Raw genomic sequence first — 15,622 nt, forward strand, 5'->3', positions numbered from 1 at the left:
TCCAAAGGAATATCTGTAAATAAGCCAGGCAAAGAGACAATCTGATTTAAGTCATTTGACTATGAGCAATTTAGTCAAATTCACTAAAAGAACATAAGGGGTTTCTATTGGCACTTAACTGCCCACATTCTCCACCAAAAATGTTATGCTTAAAAAAGCACAGGAGATCTTTTACAGGGGAGAAGGCAGCATGCTGCATTTATTAAGAATACAGCAGTTAGCATATGCTTTTCAGTCACCCCCCACCCCCATGCACACAGTGCTGCCAGTTGATGTTTATAGTTACCAGTCCAGAGTCTGGATCAATCTTGTGGCCAGCCAGATTGGTCGCAGAGGGAAGCTGGGCTCTGTCGGTTGCAATCTGATGCTCCTGGAGTTGTGGCAAGACGAACCCAAAGTCCCATGGCAAAGCACCCTGGTCTTATAGTCTTTTTTCTCTGTTGAAGTCTATGGATTTTGCTGTGTCAGTTTGTAACCGGTTACTTCTTAATTAGTGTTACCTTCTGATGTTAACATTCCAAAGCACCTCTGGGAGGGCCATCCTGTCCTTTTGATTTAATCAATTATCTTGTCTTTAGGGGTGCCAGCCTCCACTTCAGGGTCGTTAATTCCCTCAGTCATGGATGTGCATTGATGGTTCTCTGGTGTTGATAAGTCTGTTAAATTTCTTCACTCCTCCTCCCTTGATCATCTGGCTCCGACAATGGCCTTCAGACCTTATCTTTTCCTGATGCATGCACTCCTCATTCACACGAACAGTCTTTTACAGAGACCTTCAAAGGTTTACAAACAGCAGTGGTTTATATTTAGCAAGAAAGGAATTAGAAATTAAACCTCACTGAATCTTGTAATCAAAACAGTTCACACTGTGGCTCGGGCCTTCAGGGTTCCTCTACACTAATTAACACAGTCACCCTGTCTTTTACTCACTAAATCTTAAAACAAAGAAATGACTAGAGGGACATGTATAATGCATATAGGAAGCAAGACCCCATCTTTTATAATACAACTTATCCTAAAACAAAGGGTGACCATCATCAGTCATAAGGACAGTTCTGGTCTGTCCCTGCCTGAACATCAGCACAGACACTGGCAGTCTGTCAGATGCGTTTCTACCAATGCCCCAGAGGGTCATTCCTTTCTGCTATTCAAAAAGGGTGCCTGGCAGGATAAACTATGGCCTTTAATACAAATATAAAATCCTACCCCTAGATCAAAATGTGTCTGTCCCTTCCAACCCGACAGGAGCAGTCCCTCCCAAAACTGTCACTTCCTTGGAAGGACCCAATAGGTTGTTTTTCTGCATCTCAGGCTGCTCTTCTTTCAAAGACGTGTAATATTTATTTCCAAGGGCATTTAATACTGGGAGAAAGATGACAGCTCTTAGGATTGATCTCTACAGCAAGTAGCTCTGCTGATGGACCTCTACCAACACCCAGCCTCCTCACCGGAGATGGGGTAGATCCATCTCGGAGACCCACTCAGTTCTTAACAAATAGCTACCAATCATGGTGCTGGTTTGGGGGCACCTCTCTACCGGGACCACAAAATTATTTCCATAGAAGATGATGAACAGCAACCAGCTGGCAACAACCTTCAGCCACTACCCGCTGGAGTGGATTTAAATTGTTGACCTAGATGTGAAATGCTCGAGTCAGTTACCACTTGCTCAAAGTAGCCTGGCCCTGGGTTAGTCGCCCTGCTCTTGGTAATGTGTTTTACGTAGATCCCAAGGCTAGAATCACTGTGATCATCTAGTCTGTCCTCCTGTATAACACCGGCCATAGACGGTCACCCAGTTACCCATGCATCGAGCCCATAGCTTGTGGTTGAGATACAGCATGAATTCTAAAAAGCCATCCAATCTTGATTTAAAGACATCAAGAGATGGAGAATCCACCACATTCCTCAGTAAGTTGTTCCAATGGTTAATTGCTTCTCAATATTAAGCATTAACTAAGCTCTGAGATGACAGACCTGGAGTCAGAGTTCTTTAAAGTACTCACACATTTTTGCTATTGTGTCCATATGAAAGGAAAACAGAACAGCAAGTGATGTAGACAGCACAGGTACCAAAAACTGCCCAATAAAGAAATGAAGAATTGCCCATTTCAGACACCTTTGAAAGGAAAAAAACTAATTCTAAACTGGGTTGACCCCCATACCAGATATACAGAGTCTGCCTTCTAGAATATAGATATGCAGGTCTGCCTGTAAAGGCCTATACTTTAAGACAGGGTTGGGCAAACTTTTTGGCCTGAGGGCCACATCTGGGAATAGAAATTGTGTGGTGGGCCATGAATGCTCGCAAAATTGGGGTTGGGGTGTGGGAGGGGGTAAGGGCTCTGGTTGGGGGTGTGGGCTCTGGGGTAGGGCTTGGGATGAGGAGTTTGGAGGTTTGGGGTTTGGAGGGTGCTCTGGGCTGGGACTGAGGGGTTTGGAGGGTGGGAGGGGGATCAGGGCTGAGGCAGGGGTGTGAGAAGGGGCTCAGGTTCTGGGGATGAGAGGTTTGGGGTGCAGGAGGGTGCTCCTAGTTGGGATTGAGGGGTTTGGAGAGCGGGAGCGGGATCAAGGCTGAGGCAGGGGGTTGGGGCGTGGGGAGAGGCTCAGGTGTGCAGGCTTCGAGAGGCGCTTACCTCAAGGGTCTCCCGGAAGCAGTGGCATGTCTCTTCTCCAGCTCATATGCGGAGGTGTGGCCAGGCGGCTCTGCACGCTGCCTCATCCGCAGACACTGCCCCTGCAGCTCCCATTGCAGCGCACGAGGGGGCCATTGGAGCACATAGGAGCCAGAGCGGGGCCATGCCATGACTTCTGGGAGCCACACGGTGTGGCCCCTGACCCAGTGCCACAGATGTAGCTTGGGAGTGTGGCAAGCCCCAAACCTTGCTCCCCAGCAGGAGCTCACAGGCTGTCTTAAAACAGCTCATGGGCCGTAGTTTGCCCACCTCTGCTTTAAGAACTTAGGTGTATTTTTATCACTTAGATAGTTATAGAGGTCTAAAACAAATAATCAAAATCACAGTCTGCCCATGTATGGGCCTTCTCTCCCTCGGATAGTCTGAGGCCTTATTCTTAGGCTAAGATCTCTGGCTAAGCAGCAGGGGCAGCCATAAGCTGGGAAGCGACCGGTCACCTCCTCACATTCCAAACTAGTCACATTGAAACAAGGTGGTATTGGGGTCTTAGGAATACAATCCTATCCTGATAGTGCCCATCACCACCAGATAAAGATGGTTAAAGAAAACTTAGTTTGATAGCATCCTGTCTGGTGAGAAATCCCTTCTCAATGGTTGTGGTTGTGAAACCCGCATTTCTGTATGTTTTATCTTTATGGCCCCCACTTTTCTATTGTTAATCTGTCTGGTTGTCTAATTGTTTCTATCTACTGTATAATTAACTTTGCTAGGTGTAAGTTAATTAGGGTAGTGCGATATAATTGGTTAGAGAATTACGTTACAATATGTTAGGATTGGTTAGATAGATTTCAGTAAAATGACTGGTTAGGGTATAGCTGGGAATATTACTATATAAACTGGGGTCAAACAGGAAATTGGAATCATGCTTGCTGGAAATTAACCCCAATAAACATCACATTGTCTGCCCTTCGGACTTCTGGTCTTTTGCTGCTTGTGTGACAAGAACCAGGGAAGTGGGAGGGTGGAGGGAAAGCCCTCTAACACTGCCCATAAACTAGGTGAATAGATCGAAGGCCATTAAAAGCAACCCCATAGTTCTTTGATGTTGCAATATCATGACACACTTCTAGAGGTTGCAACCCTAACTGCAGGCGGTAGTTAGATGCGGGAGAACTAAACTGGGTTTATACTCTTTTAGGCTCGGATTTGCGTCTCAGGTAAAGAACTGTCCCAGTTCCAAAGCTGTTATGACTGTGTCTTGACAGCAGAGGGAGTCTCCTGCGTGCCTTGGAATGTTTCTTGAGGATGTGCTCAGAGCTGCAGCTTTTCTTCAGGACATGGGAGGGGCTAGTTTCCAAAAAGGGCCAGGAATTAAATTGCAAATGGGTTGTATTTTGAGTGACTTTCTGTGCTAGAAACTAGATTGTACTGCACCCAGGTAGAAACCTTCATATTTCTCTGCATAGTGAATATGCAGTTTTTGGTTGTTCCCTTCTATGTTCTACATCGTCATTGATAATATGCTGATGAAAGGACTAACCTGCCTACTTTCCCCCCACCATTTAGTTTGTTCCCTTCCATTTGGAAACACTTTTTCATCGCCCCATGAACTGAATGGAGCCTGAAATGAACATGGATCTTGTTTGTGGGTCATGTATTGGCGACAATGTTTTATTTCAGAAGGTGGATAAAGCTACTAGGGGAGAGGCTGTTCTAGATTTGATTGTGACAAATTGGGAGGAACTGGTTGAGAAACTGAAAGCCAGCTTGGCTGAAAGTGATCATGAAATGACAGAGTTCACGATTCTAAGGGATGGTAGGAGGGAGAACAACAAAATAAAGACACTGGATTTTAAGAAGGTAGACTTTAGCAAACTCAGGGAGTTGGTAGGTAAGATCCCATGGGAAGCAAGTCTAAGGGGAAAAACAGCTGAAGACAGTTGGCAGTTTTTCAAAGAGATATTATTAAGGGCACAAGTGCAAACTAGAAAAGATAGAAAGTATGGCAAGAGACTAATCTGGCTTAAAAAGGTTTCAGAGGGGTAGCTATGTTAGTCTGAATCAGAAAAAAGAACGAGGAGTACTTGAGGGACCCTAGAGACTAACAAATTTATTTGAGCATAAGCTTTCGTGGGCTAAAACCCACTTCATCGGATGCATGCAGTGGAAAATACAGTAGGAAGATATATACACAGAGAACATGAAACAATGGGTGTTGCCATACCCACTATAACGAGAGTGATCAGCTAAGGTGAGCTATTCTCAGCAGGAGAAGAAAAACTTTTGTTGTGATAATTAGGATGGCCCATTTCCAACAGTTGACAAGAAAGTGTGAGTAACAGTGGGGGGGGGGAGGGGAAATAAGCATGGGGAAATAGTTTTATTTTGTGTTATGTATACAGCAAACAGGGAAAGATTAAGAATGAGCTCTCAAACTGGATACTCTCATAGATATTTAGGCCAGAAGGGACCATTATGATCATCTAGTCTGACCTCCTGCACAATGCATGAAAAACCCAACCTTCCACAAAAACTTCCTCGTGGCTGGACTTTACAAAAACTAGACAAGCCATTTACAACACACACTTTGCTTCTCTACACAGGAATCATAGAATCATAGAATATCAGGGTTGGAAGGGACCCCAGAAGGTCATCTACTCCAACCCCCTGCTCGAAGCAGGACCAATTCCCAGTTAAATCATCCCAGCCAGGGCTTTGTCAAGCCTGACCTTAAAAACCTCTAAGGAAGGAGATTCTACCACCTCCCTAGGTAACGCATTCCAGTGTTTCACCACCCTCTTAGTGAAAAAGTTTTTCCTAATATCCAATCTAAACCTCCCCCACTGCAGCTTGAGACCATTACTCCTCGTTCTGTCATCTGCTACCATTGAGAACAGTCTAGAGCCATCCTCTTTGGAACCCCCTTTCAGGTAGTTGAAAGCAGCTATCAAATCCCCCCTCATTCTTCTCTTCTGCAGGCTAAACAATCCCAGCTCCCTCAGCCTCTCCTCATAAGTCATGTGTTCCAGACCCCTAATCATTTTTGTTGCCCTTCGCTGGACTCTCTCCAATTTATCCACATCCTTCTTGAAGTGTGGGGCCCAAAACTGGACACAGTACTCCAGATGAGGCCTCACCAATGTCGAATAGAGGGGAACGATCACGTCCCTTGATCTGCTCGCTATGCCCCTACTTATACATCCCAAAATGCCATTGGCCTTCTTGGCAACAAGGGCACACTGCTGACTCATATCCAGCTTCTCGTCCACTGTCACCCCTAGGTCCTTTTCCGCAGAACTGCTGCCTAGACATTCGGTCCCTAGTCTGTAGCTGTGCATTGGGTTCTTCCGTCCTAAGTGCAGGACTCTGCACTTGTCTTTGTTGAACTTCATCAGATTTCTTTTGGCCCAATCCTCCAATTTGTCTAGGTCCTTCTGTATCCTATCCCTCTCCTCCAGCGTATCTACCACTCCTCCCAGTTTTAGTATCAGGAAAAAGGACACTACACTATCTAAACTCCTACATGCCACAAGGGGCCACAACAGTGGTTCTCTTAACCCACCCAATGATATTGTTAATCTATCCAGCTGTACTCTTAGCCCAGCAGAAGAATCTGTCCTATCTTGGGGCCTCTCCTTCTGCCCCTCCACCCCCACGAACATGATACAGTTCTGTGGTGACCTAGAATCCTATTTTCGACGTCTCCGACTCAAGGAATATTTCCAACACACCTCTGAACAACGTACTAACCCACAGAGACCTTCCTAGCAACACTACAAAAAGAAGGATTCTAGGTGGACTCCTCCTGAAGGTTGAAACAACAGACTGGACTTCTACATAGAGTGCTTCTGCCGACGTGCACGGGCTGAAATTGTGGAAAAGCAGCATCACTTGCCCCATAACCTCAGCCGTGCAGAACACAATGCCATCCACAGCCTCAGAAACAGCTCTCACATCATAATCAAAAAGGCTGACAAAGGAGGTGCTGTCGTCATCATGAATAGGTCGGAATATGAATGAGAGGCTGCTAGGCAGCTCTCCAACACCACTTTCTACAAGCCATTACCCTCTGATCCCACTGAGGGTTTGTCATGGAGTCCCTGGGCGATGCTCTGGAACTGCTCCCCATGAAGCCAGGCAGGACTCTGGGGAAGTCTCCTCTCTGTGAGCAGCCTGTCTTCAGGACTCAAAGCTCACCCAGCTTCCACCTTCCTGGGTCTGACCTCGGAGCATTCAGCATCCTCTGCCCCTCCGTGCGCTTCCCACAGCGAGTCCGCTCAGGCGGGCTCCTGGGCAAGCCAGAGGGTCCTGCACCCCAACTCCGCAGTCAGACGTGACTCTCAGCCAGCCAGTAAAACAGAGGTTTATTAGACGATAGGGACATGGTCTAACACAGAGCTTGTAGGTGCAGAGAACAGAACCCCTCAGCCGGGTCCATTTTGGGGGGCAGTGAGCCAGACATCCATGTCTGCATTTCACTCCATGTCTCCAGCCAGCCCCAAACTGAAACTCCCTCCAGCCCTTCCTCTTCTGGGCTTTCCCCTTTCCCGGGCCAGGAGGTCACCGGATTCCTTTGTTCTCCAGCCCTTTAGCTCTCACCTTGCAGGGGGGAAGGGCCCAGGCCATCAGTTGCCAGGAAACAGGGTGTTGGCCATTCTCTGTGTCCAGACCCCTGCACACACCTGCCCTCTAGGGCTCTGCAATGACCATACACCCTTATCCCACCACCTAGAGACTTAAGAACGGCATAGGGGAAACTGAGGCACCCCCCCACACTATTCAGAGGAACCATTAAGAACAGTCCCACTTCGTCACAGGGTTACCAAAAGAAACTACAGCATTTTCTCAAGAAACTCCCTGAAAAGAACAAGTCTGCACAGACACACCCCTGGAACTCCGACCAGGGGTATTCTGTCTTCTACCCAAGAGCTATAAACCTGGAAATCCTGGGTGCCCCATCATCTCAGGCATTGGCACCCTGACAGCAGGATTGTCTGGCTATGTAGACTCCCTCCTCAGGCCCTACACTACCAGCACTCCCAGCTACCTTCGAGACACCACTGACTTCCTGAGGAAACTACAATCCATCGGTGATCTTCCAGCAAACACCATCCTGGCCACTATGGATGTAGAAGCCCTCTACACCAACATTCCACACAAAGATGGACTACAAGCCGTCAGGAACACTATCCCCGATAATGTCACGGCTAACCTGGTGGCTGAACTTTGTGACTTTGTCCTCACCCATAACTATTTTACATTTGGGGACAAAGTATACCTTCAGATCAGCGGCACTGCTATGGGTACCCGCATGGCCCCACAGTATGCCAACATTTTTATGGCTGACTTAGAACAATGCTTCCTCAGCTCTCGTCCCCTAATGCCCCTACTTTATTTGCGCTATATTGATGACATCTTCATCATCTGGACCCATGGAAAAGAAGCCCTTGAGGAATTCTACCATGATTTCAACAATTTCCATCCCACCCTCAACCTCAGCCTGGTCCAGTCCACACAAGAGATCCACTTCCTGGACACTACGGTGCTAATAAACGGTGGTCACATAAACACCACCCTATACCGGAAACCTACTGACCGCTATACTTACCTATATGCCTCCAACTTTCATCCAGACCACACCACACGATCCATTGTCTACAGCCAAGCTCTATGATACAACCGTATTTGCTCCAACCCCTCAGACAGAGACAAATACCTACAGGATCTCTATCAAGCGTTCTTACAACTACAATACCCACCTGCGGAAGTGAAGAAACAGATTGATAGAGCCAGAAGAGTACCCAGATGTCACCTACTACAGGACAGGCCCAACAAAGAAAATAACAGAACGCCACTAGCCGTTACCTCCAGCCCCCAACTAAAACCTCTCCAACGCATCATCAAGGATCTACAACCTATCCTAAAGGACGACCCATCACTCTCACAGATCTTGGGAGACAGGCCAGTCCTCGCTTACAGACAGCCCCCCAACCTGAAGCAAATACTCACCAGCAACCACACGCCACACAACAAAAACACTAACCCAGGAACCTATCCTTGCCACAAAGCCCGTTGTTAACTCTGTCCACATATCTATTCAAGGGACACCATCATAGGACGTAATCACATTAGCCACACTATCAGAGGCTCGTTCACCTGCACATCTACCAATGTGATATATGCCATCATGTGCCAGCAATGCCCCTCTGCCATGTACATTGACCAAACCAGACAGTCTCTACGCAAAAGAATAAATGGACACAAAGCAGACGTCAAGAATTATAACATTCAAAAACCAGCCGGAGAACACTTCAATCTCTATGGTCACTCGATTACAGACCTAGAAGTGGCAATTCTTCAACAAAAAAACTTCAAAAACAGACTCCAACGAGAAACTGCAGAACTGGAATTAATTTGCAAACTGGACACCATGATATTAGGCTTGAATAAAGACTGGGAGTGGATGGGTCATTACACTAACTAAAAACTATTTCCCCATGCTAATTTTCCCCCTACTGTTACTCATACCTTCTTGTCAACTGTTTGAAATGGGCCATCCTGATTATCACTACAAAAGTTTTTTTTCTCCTGCTGATAATAGCCCACCTTAATTGATTAGTCTTGTTAGAGTTGGTATGGCAACCCCCATTTTTTTCATGTTCTCTGTGTATATATCTTCCTACTGTATTTTCCACGGCATGCATCCGATGAAGTGGGTTTTAGCCCACGAAAGCTTATGCTCAAATAAATTTGTTAGTCTCTAACATGCCACAAGTACTCCTCGTTCTTTCTTCTGGCTTAAACAGGTGATCTTCAATGATCTAAAAATCAAAAAAGAGTCCTATAAAAAGAGAAAACTTGGTCAAATTTCAAAGGATGAATATAACAAATAATACAAGTATGTAGGGGCAAAATTAGAAAGGCCAATGCACAAAATGAGATCAAACTAGCTAGAGACATGAAGGGTAACAAGAAAACATTCTGCAAATACATTGGAAGCAAGAGGAAGACCAAGGACAGGGTAGGCCCATTACTCAATGGGCTGGTGGGCGGGCGGGTGGGTGGGGGAAATAATAACAGAAAATGTGGAAATGGCAGAGGTGCTTAATGACTTCTTTGTTTCAGTTTTCATCAAGAAGGTTGGTGGTGATGGGATGTCTAACACAGTGAATGTCCATGGAAATGAGGTAGGCTCAGAGGCTAAAATGGGGAAAGAACATGTTAAAAATGCCTTAGAGAAATTAGAGGTCTTTAAGTCACCAGGGCCCGATGAAATACACCCTAGAATGTACTGTTCAAGGAGCTGACTGAGGACGTATCTGAGCCATTAGCGATTATCTTTGAGAAGTCATGGAAGATTTTTGAGAAGACTGGAAAAGGGCAAATCTAGTGCCCATCTATAAAAAGGGAAATAAGGACAACCCGGGGAATTACAGACCAGTCAGCTTAACTTCTGTACCCGGAAAGATAAGGGAGCAAACAATTAAGCAATCAATTTGCAAATATCTACAATTTAATAAGGCGATAAGTAACAGTCAGCATAGATTTGTCAAGAACAAATTGTGTCAAACCAACCTGCTAGCTTTCTTTGACAGGGTAACAAGCCTTGTGGATAGGGGGGAAGTAGATGTGGCATATCTTGACTTTAGTAAAGCTTTTGATACTGTTCCACATGACCTTCTCATAAACAAACTAGGGAAATGCAACCTAGATGGAGCCACTATGAGGTGGGTGCAAAACTGGTTGGAAAACTGTTCCCAGAGAGTCATTATCAGTGGTTCACAATCATTCTGGAAGGGCATAATGAGTGGGTCCTGCAGGGATCAGTTCTGGGTCTGATTCTGTTCAATATCTTCATCAATGATTTAGATAATGGCATAGAGAGTACACTTATAAAGTTTGCAGACAATACCAAGCTGGGAGGAGTTGCAAGTGCTTTGGAGGATAGGATTAAAATTCAAAATGATCTGGACAAACTGGAGAAATGGTCTGAAGTAAATAGGATAAAATTCAATCGGGACAAATGCAAAGTTCTCCACTTAGGAAGGAACAATGAGTTGCAGACATACAAAATGGGAAATGACTGCCTAGGAAGCAGTCCTGCTGAAAGGGATCCGGGGGTCATAGTGTACCACAAGCTAAATATGAGTCAACAGTGTAACGCTGTTGCAAAAAAAGCAAACATCGTTCTGGGCTGTATTAGCAGGAGTATTGTAACCAAGACATGAGAAGTAATTCTTCTGCTCTGCTCCGCGCTGATTAGGCCTCAACTGGAGTATTGTGTCCAGTTCTGGGCACCACATTTCAGGAAAGATGTCGACAAACTGGAGAAAGTCCAGAGAAGAGCAACAAAAATGATTAAAGGTCTAGAAAACATGACCTATGAGGGAAGATGGAAAAAATTGGGTTTGTTTACTCTGGAAAAGAGAAAACTGAGAGGGGACATGAGAACAGTTTTCTAGTACATAAAAGGTTGTTACAAGGAGGGGGGAGAGAGAAGTTATTCTTCTTAACCTCTGAGGATAGGACAAGAAGCAATGGGCTTAAATTGCTGCAAGGGAGGTTTAGGTTAGACATAAGGAAAAACTTCCTAACTGTCAGGGTCGTTAAGCACTGGAATAAATTGCCCAGGGAGTTGTGGAATCTCCATAGACTCATAGATATTAGGGGCAGAAGGACCATTATGATTATCTAGTCCGACCTCCTGCACAACGTAGGCCACAGAATCTCACCCACCCACTCCTGCGAAAAACCTCTCACCTATGTCTAAGCTATTGAAGTCCTCAAATCGTGGTTTAAAGACTTTTTAGGAGCAGAGAATCCTCCAGCAAGTGACCTGTGCCCCATGCTACAGAGGAAGGCGAAAAAACTCCAGGGCCTCTTCCAATCTGCCCTGGAGGAAAATTCCTTCCTGACCCCAAATATGGCGATCAGCTAAACCCTGAGCATATGGGCAAGATTCACCAGCCAGACACCCAGGAAAGAATTTTCTGTAGTAACTCAGATCCCACCCCATCTAACATCATTGGAGATTTTTAAGAGCAGGTTGGATAAACACCTGTCAGGGATGGTCTAGGTAATACTTAGTCCTGCCATGAGTGGAGGGGAGTGGACAAGGAGACCTCTCGAGGTCTCTTCCTTCCAGTCCTATGAGTCTATCCCAAGATGGAGTCCAGGACCAGGTGACCTAGTCACATGTCCCTGTAAAGTCACATGGGCAAGTCACATGCCCATGCCTGCTTCACTTAGTCGTAGCAGAAGCCAATACCCATACTTTAGGTAGAACGTTTACAGGAAAGCCCTTGAGATGTAGACGGGTGTCTTCCACAGTCCGTTGTGAGCTAAGTGTCTCTCTAATGGGCCAGGCAACTTGAATGTCATCAGTGTAGCGCAAGTAGAGTAGGGGCATTAGGGGACGAGAGCTGAGGATGCGTTGTTCTAAGTTAGCCAAAAGAGTTCTAATCCTTCAACAAAAAAAACTTCAAAACCAGACTCCAACGAGAGACTGCTGAATTGGAATTAATTTGCAAACTGGATACAATTAACTTAGGCTTGAATAGAGACTGGGAGTGGATGGGTCATTACACAAAGTAAAACTATTTCCCCATGTTTATTCCACTCCTCCACCCCCCACTGTTCCTCAGATGTTCTTGTCAACTGCTGGAAATGGCCCACCTTGATTAGCACTACAAAAGGTCCCCCCCCCTCCGCCCCACACCACTCTCCTGCTGGTAATAGCTCACCTTCCCTGATCACTCTTGTTACAGTGTGTATGGTAATACCCATTGTTTCCTGTTCTCTGTGTATATGAAATCTCCTCACTGTATTTTCCACTGCATACCTCGGATGAAGTGAGCTGTAGCTCACGAAAGCTTATGCTCAAAGAAATTGGTTAGTCTCTAAGGTGCCCCAAGTCCTCCTTTTCTTTTTACAGGAAATACAGATACAGAGTCAATATTCCTAACTTATGATCCCAAAAGATACATGCAAACAAATAGGATAATGATATTCAGTAAATCGTAACCTTTCCAGTGATACTCACATGGCCTATCTTGAATAAAATACATTATGGTTATGTCATAATCATATAATAATAATAATAACAACATTACTGTGAAGAATACGGGATGTAGTGTCATTACAGGTCCCAGCCACGCACCTTGGCACAAAGACAAACGCTCCCTGCCTTAAGTGTGTTGGAGGGTGTCAAGGTTCCTTCCCCACTCTGAACTCTAGGGTACAGATGTGGGGACCTGCATGAAAGACCCCCTAAGCTTATTCTTACCAGCTTAGGTTAAACGCTGCCACCACCAAAGTATTCCACAAAGAACAGGGGAAGTGCCCACTTGGAAACGTCTCCCCCCCAAAATATCCCACCAAGCCCTACACCCCCTTTCCTGGGGAAGGCTTGATAAAAATCCTCACCAATTTGCACAGGTGAACACAGACCCAAACCCTTGGATCTTAAGGACAATGAAAAAACAATCAGGTTCTTAAAAGAGAATTTTAATTAAAGAAAAAGTAAAAGAATCACCTCTGTAAAATCAGGATGGTAAATACCTTACAGGGTAATCAGATTCAAAACATAGAGAATCCCTCTAGGCAAAACTTTAAGTTACAAAAAGATACAAAAACAGGAATATCCATTCCATTCAGCACAACTTATTTTATCAGCCATTTAAACAAAACAGAATTTAACACATATCTAACTAGATTGAGTATTAGCCCTTTACAGGAGTTCTGACCTGCATTCCTGCTCCGGCCCCAGCAAAAGCAACCCACAGACAGAGAGACATTTTGTTTCTCACCCGCCTCCAGCTTTGAAAGTATCTTGTCTCCTCATTGGTCATTTTGGTCAGGTGCCAGCGAGGTTATCTTAGCTTCTTAACCCTTTACAGGTGAAAGGGTTTTTCCTCTGGCCAGGAGGGATTTAAAGGTGTTTACCCTTCCCTTTATATTTATGACAGGGGGATGAGAGTTAGCCCCTGGAACAAGCACCACACTTAAGAGAAAACCACTTTTTAGCTAACCCAACAAATTTACAGGAGCAGACCCAGCTCAGGATCCCCAACCAGGCTTACACAGACTCCCTGGCACAGCACACAGCTAAACACCCCTCCCTTCAGCCTGGCGGGACACCCCCAGACACATGGCCACACACAGCTCTTCCCTGCTTTGGCTCAGGCCAAGCTCTCTGTGTGCTTCCATCATGGGCTGAGCACAGGAGGCAGGTTGGGTTACGTGACCTACAGCTCTGACGGCATCGGGCGCCTCCCGCCAGTCTGCTCATTCACTCAGTGCATCCCAGGGATCGGAGTCGTTCTGTCCGTGAATGGCACTCCCTCCTAGCCAATCGGCTTTGTGCGGAGGAGCATGGAGGGAGGGGGAAACGGCTGGCGCTCTTATGCCAGCTCAGCAAGAAAGGGGCCAATCCCTCACTACCAGAGAGCAGGCTGGAGTACTCGGGTATTGATCCTTCTACCTTCCACCTGCAAAGCGAGCACACTTTCATTTGAGCTAATTCTCCCAAGCTGGAGCCTGTCTCCTGTGCTCCTGACACTGCCAGGCAAAGGAGGGCCAGAGCCCAGCATTTCTCTGCCCCGCAAGGGCCGGCTTTTTGGGAGGCCAAGTAGGGAAAGGGAGGGGGCCACTGGAGGTGCCCCCCGGCTGGCAGTGCCTTCGAAAAAGAAGGGGATGCCCCTGCCACTGGAGAATGCAGGCATCATTCCTATTGCTGGTTGTATTGTAAACTAGAACTCTGCCATGTGAGCTAATTCCCCTGCAAGTCCCCAGCTGCCCTGAGCCACACATCTCATTCTGGAGGCCACAATGTCCCTGTGGCTCCTTTCCAAAAGGGCTACTTATAAACTAGCTCCCTGTGGGCTGGCTCGCTCAGCTGGTTAGAGCATGGTGCTAATAACGCCAAGGTGGTGGGTTCGAGCCCCATGCTGGCCATTCCACAGGTGGAGGGGGTTCTCTTGTCTTGTCTTTCTTTAGCTGACTGCTCTGGGCAGGGAGGCCAGAAAAGGAAATGGACTGAGCGGCTGGTAGGGAGCAGGCAAGAGTCCTGGTGGGAGGAGGGTCCATCTGGCATAGGCACTGCAAGTTGCCAGCCTGCGGGGAGGTGGCTCTGGCCACCTCCTTTCCTCCCCTCTCCCAGCTAGTTCCCTGATCTGGTGGTTGAAAGGGACTAGGACCCGGGGCAAAGCCTGGCCAGCTGCCTGCTCCACTTGCAGGAGAAGGTGCATATCACAGGGCTGTCATCTTGACCCCATTGTCCTGGGTTGACCTGATAGCCCAAATTCTTGCCGCCTGCACTGTCCACCCAAATGCACCCTACAGGGGGGCAGGCCCTCCAGCCCAAACCACAGAGGAAGACTTATAGTTGCTGTGACAGGTTCAGTCACAGAGACCAACTTGGGACTGTCACCTGATGTGCTGAGATCACCTCAGAGCCAGCTTGGGACTCCAGAACCCTGCCTTGTTGAGCCAGACGCACTAGCCTGCTGCAACCCAGACCCAGGTCTGGACCACGCCCCCAAAGCTGCAGACTTTAACCAAAACCTGCTCAGCAGGCCACCTGTCTCCAGGACCCGGACACCCAGCTCCCAGTGGGATCCAAACCCCAAATAAATCCATTTTACTCTGTATAAAGCTTATACAGGGTAAACTCAAATTGTCCGCCCTCTATAACACTGATAGAGAGCTATGCACAGCTGTTTGCTCCCCCAGGTATTAATAATTTACTCTGAGTTCATTAATAAACAAAAGTGATTTTATTAAGTATAAAAAGTAGGACTTATGTGATTTCAAGTAATAACAGACAGAACAAAGTAAATCACCAAGCAAAATAAAGCAAAACAAGTCTAAGCCTAACCCATTAAGAAACTGATTACAGATAATATCTCGCCCTCAGAGATGTTCCAATCAGCTTCTTTCACAGACTAGATCCCTTCCTAGTCTGGGCCCAATCCTTTCCCCTGGTA

The 15,622-nt window shown here is 46.4% G+C and overlaps 1 non-coding gene across 1 annotated transcript; it reads left to right on the forward strand.

Annotated features, from left to right (window-relative positions):
• The first annotated feature begins 14,517 nt into the window (after positions 1-14,517).
• Positions 14,518-14,591, forward strand: TRNAI-AAU (transfer RNA isoleucine (anticodon AAU)). The gene has a single exon. It is a non-coding gene; the product is annotated as a tRNA-Ile (tRNA).
• Positions 14,592-15,622: the final 1,031 nt, after the last annotated feature.

Source organism: Caretta caretta, chromosome 4 (assembly GCF_965140235.1).
Source record: "Caretta caretta isolate rCarCar2 chromosome 4, rCarCar1.hap1, whole genome shotgun sequence".
Taxonomy (NCBI): Eukaryota; Metazoa; Chordata; order Testudines; family Cheloniidae; genus Caretta; species Caretta caretta.